Raw genomic sequence first — 14374 nt, 5'->3', positions numbered from 1 at the left:
GATCCTTGCCATCAAAATTCCTCATATCGATCTTTGGAACATGGTGGGTCTTCAATACAACATTAGATTTTTTGGAATCATGATTAACTTTTCTTTTTTTCTCATCATGAGCTTCCTCTATGACCTTTTCGACATTAGGAAGCATTTCTTGAAGATACTATGCCAAGCCTCCTTTCAAACCTTTCATGTATTTCTTCAAATATTCAATGTTTACTTCTAAACCATCCATCTTATATCCCACGCCATCAATATTAGCTTCCACACCATTCATCTTAGCTCCCATGCCTTTATTTAAACCATCCATCTTAGCTTCTCCTACTTTTTGTGAGAGTGAAATTTGTTGCACTTGGTCTCATAATTTTGATATATCATGTTGCATTTCTTCCTCTTCTTCATGAGTCATGGTAGATATTTCAGGTTGCTTACTAGGTGTTTCCCTTTTCTTTCTTTGGGGCATCCATTAAGGATAATTATTCTTCACTAGGCCCTTTGAATTACTTCAAACTTATGTAAAATTGTAAAAAGACTACACACTTTTTTTCACTTTGTAGGAGCTTGATATTGAATCTGTTGTACCTCTATAATTGTAGATCTCCAAGGTCTGAAATTTTGTCCTGTGGTAGCCCTCTGAGGCCTCTTTCTAGAACCATAAGTCTGATCAATATTGGATTCTCCAGGAAAGCATTATTCCAAATATCTTAGGATGTCCTAATTATAGACATGTTTAGTAGATTGAACTTGTATGAAGTTCCACGTGACCCTGTTTCAACCTTCGGACCTAGAAGAAATATACAAAAATCTACCATTCGTTCTCTTTTTATAAATTTCTATGAAATTTCAATATGATGCCCAGAGACAAAGTTATGATGATTTTCCCCAGGTCACCTGTTTGAGATATAATTCGGGGCCTTGTAAAACCCTAAATTCCTTGAATCATATCATAGAAACTATAGTGACACAAGATCTCAAATGGGTTTTAATGGAAACTTTTGAAACTTCTTAGGAATGAAGTTATAGTGAAAATTTCATGATGACCTATTTGAAGCAGTGAAACGCTACAATCTAAAGCTCTGATACCAGATGTTATGCAACCAACTCACAAAATAGAAGAAAAGATAGATCAACAACTTCAAAATTAGCCTCTTTGATGGGGAAATGTCCTTTACATTACACAAATGAAAAATGATTGGATGATACAAATCACAAGAGCTCCTTTCTATATATAGGAGTCTAAGGGGTGCCAAAACAATCAGAGGCTACAAAAAAATAATATTGTAGGGGTACAACAATAACTATAGTGGGCTTCTATGGGGCACAATAATAATAACATGGGGACTATATGGGCACACTAATAGAATAATGGGGTTTCACTACTAAAAATAACGAGTTACACTAGTAGTATAGGGACATGACAATTTCATTAAAATAAAAAAAATTATCTCTATCACCTGCCATATGCTTTGAACAATCGCTATCAATGTACCATAAATTCTCTTGATCTCCTACATACAATGCTAGACAACAATTTTCATAGGAAGTAATTTTATTTTTGCATACTTTATGCGGTTTTGACTTCTGCACATGTTGATAAGATGAATTCATCTTACTTCTGCATTCAGTTTCTTCATGACCAAATTTATTGTAAATAGAGAATTCAACTTCATTCTGAACAGGGGAGAAGGCACTATAACAATACTTCTTTGACCTACTTTCGTTATGTTGTTTTATTTCTTCTCTATCCATAACCATTTTATAAGAAATAGAATGAACTTATTTAAGACCAAATTTGTGACAAGTGAAGCATTGACCATTGAATTAAGAACACGTGGGAGTATAATACGTTTATGAGTAGATTTCCCTATGTTCATGTAAATGTTTTCTTTCCTGAATATAGTTTAACCGTTCATTCTATCATTGAGTCCTACTATTCTGATGGTTGCTTCCTCTTATAGAATTGACGTAGATTTTTATAAATGTTTTAAAGGATTTGATAGGTTCTGATGTTTAACCATTTGTATTATATCCAAGACATATCTTGATTACTGGAGAGCGCTAAACCTTAATGATTTCCTCTAAATATTCAGATCCTTTATCAAATGTAAGATTTAGAGCCTTCGTTTTCTCTAGGTCTTTTCTTTAACCCATAATTTCAAGCTCTAAATTTTCATAGTGTTTTTCTCTTTCTTGGAGCTATTTCTTAAAACATTTTCTACTAATTTAGCCTCTTCGAAATAGATGTTTAGTTGGTTTATTTCTTCAACTAGGATATTTTCTTTATACATATTGATTTCCTTTTCTTCATTCTTGTTAATGACTGTACTATCAACTTCTTCTAGAGCATCCATAAATTCATAATTATCATCAGACACATATGCACATTGTTGTTTTAATTCCATAAGTAATTGATAGTCTTGATCTAATTCATCATCCTCATTATTGGAAGAATATTCACTATCTTCATCTATATAATTTTTTTTCTTGCTAGTAAAACCTCTTTTAACATTATTCTTTGAAACATTCTTTCCTTTTTCATGATTTTATTTATAAGGACATTTAGAAGAATAGTGACATAGTCTTCCACATGGAAAATAATTGAAAGGAAGCTTACCTATGAACCTAACAGTTCCTACCTGGAGCTTCTTCAAAAAATTCACTTCTTCTTCATCTGAAATGTAACTTGTATCTTTAATCACTTCCTTTTCTTTTCCTTTTTTCGTGGCTTTGAATGTTGCTTCTCTAACACTTTATGTATCCCATTTTCTCATCTCATATGATGTCAAGATACCTTGGAGTTGTTTAATGGTGATATTCTTCAAATGTTGCATTTATTCAATGGAAGAGTCTTTAGAATCAAACTTTGGGGTTTGTGATCTCAAAATGTTTTCAACAACAACAGTATCATTTATTTCTTCACCAAGGCCTTTGAAATCTGTTAACGATATCATCTACTCTAATGAAAAAAATTGTAATGCTTTCATCACCATCCATTCTAAGAGACAAATACTGAATTCTATAAGAATGAAGTTTAGGTATTTTTACCTTAGAGTCACATTCATGGATTTGAACAAGATTAACCCATATTTCCTTTGTGGTGCCCAACTTAATGATTTTCAAAAACTTAGATTCAGCCAATTCTCCCAAGATATAATTTATAACCTTTTCATTTTTCCCATTTTTTTCTTTCCCGCATCATCTGTGGGAATGGAGGATGGATATTGATATCCACCTTCAACAATTTCCCATATATTAGCTCCTAGTGCTTGTAAATATGATTTCATTTTGACTTTCCAAACCATCAAGTTAGTTCGATTAAAAAAAGGTGTCTTGGTAGAAGATACTCCCTTTGGACTACTCATCTTAATAGATCTCCCTTTAAGTAATCAAACTTCTTCTAAGGGATCTGCTCTGATACCAAATGTTAGGAAAAATACTTGTGGGGGATGATCAATATTTTTAATTCACTTTAACTTGCTATTTCACATTCATAATTATGTATGCTATTTCTATTCGTGTAACCCACATGTGTACTTGACTTTATTGAATGCAAATTGTGTATGTTTAGATTACTTAATTTTTTAGAATTTCCATTAAATGTTTAACTTAATCATTAAATTATTATTTCATTAGCCATCTAGTATGCAATAAAGAACAAATAAATGATAACACATAAGAAACACATCAACCCATATGAACACTATGATTTTAGGTGGAAACTCAATGTGGGGGAAAACCACCATTGTTGTCGTCTCTATCTTATTCTCTTATTATAATGAAAAATAATTAAATCATTATCTTCTACTAACATAGACTCTTTCCAACACATAAAGCACCTATCTACAAGAGGATACAACCTCCACTCATTCTCCAACACCCAATAGAAGGGAGCTACAACCCCCTGATCTCATTTACCAAGTCTTTCTAGAAGGAAGGTCTTACCCCCTCACTAAAGGTTGCAACCCTCAGTGCTTCATGGACCACATTTCATAATATTTCACACTAGATCCACCTATCAATCAATCATAAAAACATGCAAGACACCTTTCATCTTTCCCATTGGATCCACAACACCAATAAGCCCAAACCAAAATACTGAATCACAAAATATGAATCACTGAAGTGTTGTAAACCAACAAAATCACTGAAACATTAAGCCACAAAATACATAATAAAACCAATCACTAAAATGAATATCAAATCAATGCAATACCAAATAATACAATCACACATCAAATATTCAACCATTCGCTAATTAATCAAGCTTTTAGATACCAGAAAATCATCACATAAAAAATGTACAATCACTGCAAAAACTGATCAATATTAACTTCAGAACGTATATGTGACTGTTTAAGTTTACCTGTGTATATACACACTTACCATGCATAACACTTGCATACAAATACCAATTCTCTGAATCTTGCAACACTGCCAAACTGAATCAGTGTATCAATCTTTGAATCGCTGAAATATTGAGCCATAAAAACAACTAATCAGTCACTGAATACAATATGATCACTGATCAATATACCAAGCAACAAGAAAATCAAGCCAATCATCACTGCCAAACACATATTATCATTATCAAGACATCATTGAGAGATAATAGCAAATAGAATAGACATCATTAGTTGTCAATAAGAATTCAAACCATAATCAAATTCAACTTAGAATGTATATGCGACAGTATTTAACCAGGTCTGTGTATATAAGCGCTTATCATGCATAAAACCCACATATATATTAGATATCATTTTTGGGATTCAACTGCGTTAAGTAAGTCATTCAAACGTATGACCATTTCCATGAGAGGTAGTCGTAACTGACTAATTTCTCATGATTTTTGAATAGTGAATACCAAAACCTAAATCAGACAACAATCTAAACAAGTTATTTCATAATATATATGTGACTATTGCGAGGCATACTCACATATGTACATGACCATATAGGAAGAAAAATGTGTACAAATATTTAAATTAATGAAACAAAACTTCACTGCAAATCATTTGTGAAACACACATATCTACACACGTAATGTCGAAGGCTACATATCTCAATAGATATAGTCATGATCATAATTCTACCATAATCACAAATATTGCATTGTTAGTCATTCAAACAACAAATTCAATCAATCATATATTCTACAAGATCAAATCTTTTAGAAATGAACCTCTTCCTCACTCCTAGTGCACAAATGCTCGAAATTATATCACACATTAATGATTCATTATATTACACATATATCTTATTTATGTCCATCTCCCTATATAACTTTTTCCTTTTCCAATACTGCATGAAAATCCTTTGGTAATGTTGTTAGTATTCATTGATGGGATCAAATAGACATTTCTACCACAATTACTATGGGAAATTACCATGGTAATGACCATTGGTATCTACTTTCCTATAGTTATGATAATGTATGTAGCTTTTATTCATAGGACTTGCGTAATAAGGGGACTGTAGTTCACAAAGGCTGTGTACACTTTTGAAACTTCACAATTCCCATATATTCTCAAGTGAAACCAGTACTGAGGCTACCAACATGCTTCCTCATTTATGAAATACCTATACCAACATCCTTGTCATCTACATTAGTTCTTCGACCATCATATTATATCCAAGTTTACATAAGGAGCCTATTTCCGTCAAGGACAATAGATTATCCATAATGCCAACAATGGAAATCTGTTATATATAGAGAAAATGGCTATATTCGTTGAACATACTAATCTAATATAGATTCATCCTTACCCAAGTGATAACATGTGTACAGGGGGTTGCATAGAGGAGAAACAACCCTTAGAGTATCTCTCATATGCCATTTTGTTTGATTCAAGATGAACTCATGGGATCTCATCAAATATCAATGTGTGCGATTTGGAGCATGATTGTCATAGAAATTTCACTTCAATTAGATAAGGGATACATCAATTCTTTTACTTAAGTATTTAATGTGTGAATTTATAGTTATCTATATTGATAGTATAGGTGTATATTCCTATTAATTCCTTGCCATAACCGTATATCTTATTTACTTTCTACATATCCTATATACTCTCATGACTCTAGAACTATCTTGCATTGTTGTATGTTTTCTTATATATGTGTGTGTGGGGTATGAGGTGGAGTTAGGATGTATATGTGTAGAAGGGAGGGTTTTTCTTGGAAATATAGAGAGGTGTGGTAAACCAGTATTTCATGATTTTTAACTTTTTTTATCTTTTAAAATATTTAATGCACATAAATTATTAAACACAAAAATTTACATCAGAAACACATACATTTTCTCTTTTTAAATATTTTGTAAAATTCCTTGTAAAAAGTAAGCACCAACTTAAAACTTTCATCAGAACCAACCTAGAAGAGATTCTATTTTATTAGCTAAGAATAACCTTAAAAAATGTAGGCACCAACATCTAAGAGACACCAATCCCCCCTAGTTGAGCACCAACCTACATCTTCAAGTTCTTCCTTGGATCAGTCATTGATAACTTCTGGTCTCGAAAAAATTCTTCATTGAATTTTTATCTAACCATACAACTCTTAGGTTTATTCTTTCAACTAGGATTTTTGACATCATTCTTTAGAGTTTAACTCCCACAACACATATTTCGTTAAATGTTGAAAAATTCTATTAAAAGGCCTTGAACAACATTGATTCTTTTGCAAATCACCATATTAACTTAATTTATGATAAAAATAGTGTTATTAATGCCAAACCGATTAGAGACCGTGAATAGGTCAAACATGGGGTTGTTAGGGACAATAGTATTAATGCACAATAAGAATGTGAAAGCAAACTCTTAGAAGTAATTGATTTAAACTAAATCGTATTAGTATGTCTAACATCCAAGAAATATATTATAATTATGGATAATAGAATAGAGCCAGTGATGTCTAAATTTTGTGCCTGATGACTCTAACCTACTTTCCCACAACTTTTGAGCAAGTTGTTGATTGAATAATGGTGATATAAAAAATCTTAGTGTAAGTGGCAAGGATGCATCTCCCTTGTATTACATTGAAACTAGTATACCAAAAACTTAGTAAAATGTTTTTTGCTAAATTTTCTACCCCTTCATGCCTTCATGCAACACTAATGAGGAGGTGATCATTCATCTTCATAGCATCCATGCATCCACTATGAAAGCTAGGAACTATTGATCTAGATATTTCCATAAAGTTGGGTACCATTGATCTATCTCCACTCAAATCCAAGTAAACTAAATGAGAGTTATTAAATTGGTATTCAAGTCACTCCATTATGATGGACACTGTCACAAATTGAAGTAAACAAGAATTAGTGGTCTCTAAAAAGCAATAAACCTAGAAAAGTAACTAGTGGAGGCAAGGGTTTTCAAAAATTAGTACACTTGATAGCAGTCTTGATATTGATCTTTCTTTGTCAACATTGTCAAAAACGAATAATTGTCCTAATGTAATAGTGCCAACCAATTGTATGAAAAATGAGTGTTGACCATTACTTTCACCAAAAGGAAAGAATGATAAGAACTTTTAATGGGGAAAATAAATATGACACAAAACTAATGGATTTTAGTTGAAATTTATGTAAGTACCCTTTCTCCTTAATTATAAAATAATTAATGTAACTACTAATATATTATTTTTGATATATTGATTTTGAATATTGAATATGTATTAAAATTCATTCGTCTATGACATGTGATTTTCCATGTGGTCTAAATAAACCACTTAAAACCCATCAATTAATTCTAGTTGCTTTAGTAAAATATATATCTTTACTTGCATTAAGAACTATGTTTCAATAATATATTACATTTATAAACTTGTACTAATACATCTAACTAAATGGAATTCAATAAATAGCTTCAACTCTTGTTAGCATCTATGAGATTATTTTAACTACAAATAGTTTGTTTAAGAATTGAAATTTACAAAATGTTAATCTTGATAGGGAAATCATGTCATATAGTGCAAAAAGCTTAAAGACATCCATTTATGTCCCATCTCTTGAATGAGCCTCAATAGTGTACTTAATGCTCATTATGAATTCATTAATCCATGTTTTGATAGAAATAGTATTTTTTCCACATAGAGTTCTCTTTTAGAAATAACAATGTCACATTTATATACTCATATTAAACGACATGATAGGTAAATAAAAACTAGTATAAAATGATGAAATTAGTGACTAGGTGACTAAAAACGTTACTCACCATAATTATTTCAAGTGAATTACAACTAGATTTGAGTAATTTTAAGTGACTGAACTAAAAATGACTAACTTAAACGATTAATTTAGTCTAGGGATAAAATATACAACTAAATAATAAGTGATTGAGCTAAAAGTGATTAAATTAAATTACTAATTTAGTTTAGGATTAAAATACATGACTAGATAATAAGTGACATAATTAATAATGATTAATGTAAATGACCATTATAGTCCAAGAATCAAAATATGACCAAATAACAAGTACAACAAGTATATGAATTAGTCATTTATGTTAGTAATTTTTAATTATGTTACTCTAGAAATGTAAAATTGCAATTTTGATACCGAAGTGTTACATTTCACTAAAGGGGTCTCTAGATCCATATGCAGTGCTAAAATTTAGAGACAAACAGGTCTATGAATCCATATACAGTGTTAAAATTTTGAATACCCTTTTGCCTCTAATGTTTAGCACTGTATATGGATTCAAAGACCCCCTTCTTTGAATCCATTTGCAGTGTTAAATTTAGAGACAAAGGAGTCTCCGAGTCCATATGCAATGTCAAAATTAGAGACACTCATCTGCAATGTTAAAATTTAGGTAGATCGATTCGACGAGCACCTTAAAGGGGTCCATGAATCCATCTATAATGCTAAAATTATAACACTTTTATACAATCACTAGTAAACCAACATAGAAGTTGCTATTAAAATGATTAACCACAAAACCTATTAACATACTCAATATCCTTGTCATAAATAGAAATAGAAATATATATATATATATATATATATATATATGAGGTTCTTCTCAATGATTATCATGACTACCATATTTTCACTTTAATTTAATTTTTAAAAATTCAATATATGAACATACATAGAATGAGAAAATGTGTGTATTAATGTGGAATAAACACTCGAACATAGGAAATTGGTCCTTTTTTACTATCAACATATGGTGTTTTTTTACTATTAACATATGATGGTGATCAACCTATAACAAAGACCCTTTGTTTCCTTCCCTCCCCTCCATTTTTTTTCAATGATCACAAGTTTGTTTAATTTACTATAAAAAAACCCTCTTTTTGTATCACATATTTGTTTTATTTGCTATAAAAAACCCTCTTTATTTCCTTCTCTTCATATTTTTATTTTTTAGTGATAAGAAGTTTGTTTTATTTTTCATTTCAAATTTTACTTTGCGCATTTAAATATATTTTTTATTCTAAGTTTCACTCTACACATTTACATTTATTTTTAATATTTAATTTCACCCGCACATTTACATTTATTTTTAATTCTAAATTTCCCTCTACACATCCAAACTACTTGGAGATATGATAACTAAGCCTTCAATAAGGTTTTGATGATACCCATATCACTGCAATCCCTAGGCTGCAACCCAAATACCAGTTAACTCGATAGAAGCCTTTTGCCTCCTTTAGAATTAGCCTAGGGAAAATTTGGCAAGGGTTTTACAAGCCTTCAGAATACACTAGAAAAAGACATCCAGTAGGAAGACAAAAATAAATGGGTTCTTGCAAGTACCTCGAAGCAAATCTCAAACTTGGCATCCAAATCCATAGGATTTGTCAGTCATTTTTATAAATATTTTCTATTGACTTTCTATATGACAACATTGCAGATCTCTTTGGGAGAATCTTCAGAAGCAAACAAGTCCCAAGAAACTTGAGGATTTTTCTAGGCTAGATCCATGCCTAACCTTGATCTGCCAGCCAAGGAGGCAAGTCATGCAAACTCTGTTTAAAGTATTAAAATCTGGCCTACTCAATTCTAGAGCCTGATGCATAACAGACGATCTAGAGGAATTTTGATGCAATGATTCATTTCATTTTCTCCCTTCCTTAATGCCAACTTTGTATGACAAATTTATCTACATAATATTATCTGACTGGAGTTGGAATAAGGAATTAACCAGTTAGTTCAGGAGCTACAATCCAAGCAGACTTACATTTAGCCAAGAAACACTTACCCGCCCTTGTAATAATAGCGTGGCCATTGATTGGGCCCAAAAGCCAAATTTGAGGTCGAGAACATAATGTTGGGAATCTAGAGAGGTTTTCCTTCCCATGTACCCTGATCTTCATCGACCCTACATGGATTCCGAATACTCATTCATGGATTCCCAATCATGGAAGGCATTAGTTATCTTTCGTCGTTGTCATTAGTCATATGATATTTCATTTTCTAGGAAAATCCACACCCGACACCTATTTCAAATGTACAAATCACAGAGGTCAAAGAAACCTGCATAAAGAACATGCATGAAATGGGAGCCCAAGACATGATTTAGATGTACAAATCATAGAGGTCAAAGAAGCCTGCACAAAGCAGAAGCATGAAATGGGAGGTGTGTCAGTGTCTAGTACTAAGTTGTAGGCTCATAGGTTCTTGACCAGTAGATGAACCTTCTAGTTCCTCTCCCCTCCTCCTCTCAGGGTATTAACTTCTCCATCGATGATAATTACTCGATCAATAAACAAGAGATCACATGAGCATTCTTCAAGCTCCTCCTAGACCGAACATAGGGGGTGGGGTTCTATATACCTATGAGATGTGAAAAGAAGGAGGAGGTGGGGTTTTATATAGCTATGAGATGAAGAATGAATGGGGAATTTATTGGATTAAGTTGTCACTCCAACAAGCCTTACTTTCCAATTATAGAATCAGGTACTTCAACATCCTAGAGTTTCAATGTATGTTTCAAATGTCGATTTCAACATATGTTTTGATTGTTGCTATTGCATTCGAGAACAAGTATCCATCAAGACTCTGTCTTACGTGGACCTAAGGTAATTCTTATCATCTCAAATGCTGACTCCATTTATTACATTTCAATTCTAGTGTCATTATTTTGAATGTAGTGGAAATATGCTTTTACGGTCACTTCATGTTGTACTGATAAATTATGCCTGAGGTTATCCAATGATGAAGTATATCTGAATATAACCCTTTCCTTTGTTGTATAGGTCATAGCACTAACGAAACAATGGTGGAAGTTTCACAATCATATATTCCTGAAGAGAATGTTATTTGGGAAGTACAAAACTTGGGCAAGAGGTTCTTAATGCGACTATGGAAGTGCTTGTGAAAGAGACCAAAGAGCTTGAAAAGGACAAAGGCAAGGTTGAGGGAAAGGAGGTCAGTATAGAAGTTGAGATCTCATTAGAACCTAATAATAAATATCTTGCAATGGATAAAGATGATACTCATTTTCATGGTTGTTTCCTCATTCCAAAGGTTGATGGGCCTTCTGTTGAAAAAAATGATCTTGTTGAATATGTAAAATAGTCTTCTATTTCCAATGAGTGGGGTGATAAAGTGGAGAAGGTTGGGACTGAATATGGAGATTTAGAAGCCAAGTATATGTCTCAAATTAGCTATACTTTCACATTTCTATGTCTCAAATTATTAATACTTTCACATTTAAAATTAGAAAAAGAATGTCCCCACTAGAGAGGATATTTATTTCTTAGTCGATTTCATCCAGTCTAGTGAGATAGATAAAAATGTTGGACATTGGAAACGCTTTCAAACTAGCCAACCAAGAGAAGTGATTCAAGTTTACTTCCATTATTGATGTGAAGTTTGCTTTTATTATGTTAATAGAATGGAATTATTCATGCAAAACAAGTTTTACAATTGAAGCTTATGTTCATTACAATGTCGTTTGGAATGATTGAATATGTTGTGGTGATTGAAGCCAAATTCCTTTCCTTTTTCTAAAAGTTTTCGATCATTTAATTTAATAGGACTTATTCATTGTGAATTCAATGTTTGGACTAGGTTGGAGTGAGTCCTTTCTTTAGCTTTGTAGAATTAAAAATAGGGTGTTTATCAAAAATGTCTTATTGTTACTGTATTTTGTTGTATAGAACAAGGCTTCTATGGCATGCCAAACTGGGAAAGATGAAGTTGAAGCATGTCAAAAACATGCAAAAAATAATGTTAATTTTGTAGTCCATGATACAATTTCAATACTCCAGGAGGGTGGTTTTGTCTTTTCTAAACCCAAAGCTAAACTTCTACCCATTGGAGAGAAAATAAGTCATGCAAGTACTGTTATAATGTGAGACGATAAATCTACATGTCATGACAAAAATTTGGTTATAGTCAAGTGCTAAGTTTATGTAGTATGAGTCTGTGACCATTGATTGTGAGGGATACTCTAAAAATATCAAGGATAGTAAAAATCACGTCTTCATCTTACCCATATTCCCCGTCTTTAAAACTTGTCAATGTGTTTAAAACTCTCCTTAAAACAATACATATTTTTTCAATATAATCGTAGTTATCGAAAGCTAGTCTAGCTGGAAATGAACCAGTTTGAACCAAATTGAAACAATTTTTGTCAGGATTAGCCCTCCAAATTAGTTTTGGACTAGTTCAATTACAACCTAATCCACTATATGACCCCAACCATGCATGTCAATGATCGTAAAAAAATCACCACAAATGAAGGATCTAGACCCTTTTTTTTTCCAAGGAAACAATTGAACTTTCTATTAAGGAAATAAAAAGTTACCTTTGTAGCTGCATTTAAGATTTCAAAATACTATATGTCCATATGTTAAACATAGAGTAATCCATCTTTGGGTTGTTCATAGAACAATGTACTACTCAAGCCCAAAAAAACCAAAAAGAGCCAGATCCAGTTCCCAGGCCTCCTTATTAGTGAGGAAAATGACCCAACGAGGAATATAGAAATTGTTCAAAATTACAAAAATGATGTTACTTGTATCCATATTTTTTATGTAACCTGTAAAAAAAATAGTATCAAGAAAGTATAAAAAAAACCATATCTTGTGCAAAGAAAAAACATTTTGTAATGGGATTCCCCTTTTGATGAGGAGGAGAAAGGTTGTTGATATGACACATAGATCCTATCGTTATCAACTTCTATTATGTGCCACTTACCCATAGCCTATTGCAGACCCTCCTTAGAAAGGAGGTACTCTTTTGAATTCTGCTCCCTGTAAATGTGACAAATAGTTATAAAGTCAAAATGTTGTTTTTGATGTAAGATTTCTCCTAGTGATGGAATCAAAATATAATTTTGACATCTTTGTTCTCCATTAAACCATTTAACAACATTTTGTGACTCTCCAAAAATCTAATCCAATCCCATCCTCATGTGAGTAAGCTAGCAAAGTAAGAGTTTCAAGGTTTGAAGCTCAACAAAATTATTTGATCCTGGGCGAAGGCCCAACGAAGCTTTTACACCTTTTTGGCTGTCGATATGAATGATAAGACCGACACCATAGATGTCCTATGGATTGGACGCACCATGAAAATAGGCCGATGGGATATCACCAGTGATCTATTCTTCTCTTGTTTGCCTAGAAATCTTAACGAGATTTGGTAAGGGGATAAGAGCATAAATTGAGGCAGTTTCTACAAAAATAGGAACTTGAGCAGAGACCAAATCCTTAAATATGCTCCTGTTCTGAGCGAGCCAAATGCCCCATGAGATTATTAAAGGGATGCTTTTCATATTTTCTTCCTGAGCCTCATTCCACCATATTTTCTAGGCATCACAAATATTTTCCCCACTCCAGGATTGAGTCTTCCCCAAGAGTCTCAAGGTTTCTTCCCAAGTCTTAATGCTTAAGGAAAATCTAAAAAAAATTATTGGACTGATTCCTCCTTTCTTTTGCAGAGGGTGCACCACCCTGGATCCATCTTGTTTATTTTCTAGAGGTTATCCCATGTAGGGATTTTGTTTCTTAAGATAAACCAAAAAAAAGTCTTGATTTTGCACGACTTTTTAATTTCCAGAGACGTTTAAACCACCATTCCAGTGCTCCCTATTCCCTTCTTACTAGAAGGAAGTTATAACTAAAATTTTTAGAGTATTTTCCTATAGGAGCATGGACCCATCTGAGCACATTCGAGTGATCCCTTAAACAAACATTTATTCTATGCAGTTCTCTAATATAATTATGACATTCGATTTTCCATTGTTTTTCCATTTGCAATTTCTCTACTGATTTCCATCCCTATTACCATATCGTCGACTGATATTCCCTTGGAATATGATTTAAGAAGGATAAGGCCTATGTATGTAAACATGTCATTACTTCTCTTGAGATGGCACACCCCTCATTGCATTCTACCCATGGGTCTATACCTATTATGAGCTTCTCT

Source organism: Pinus tabuliformis, chromosome X (genome assembly GCF_031772625.1).
Source record: "Pinus tabuliformis cultivar Carrire ecotype Pingquan chromosome X, CPIR1, whole genome shotgun sequence".
In the NCBI taxonomy this organism is placed as follows: domain Eukaryota; kingdom Viridiplantae; phylum Streptophyta; class Pinopsida; order Pinales; family Pinaceae; genus Pinus; species Pinus tabuliformis.
This window is presented reverse-complemented; position numbering follows the sequence as displayed.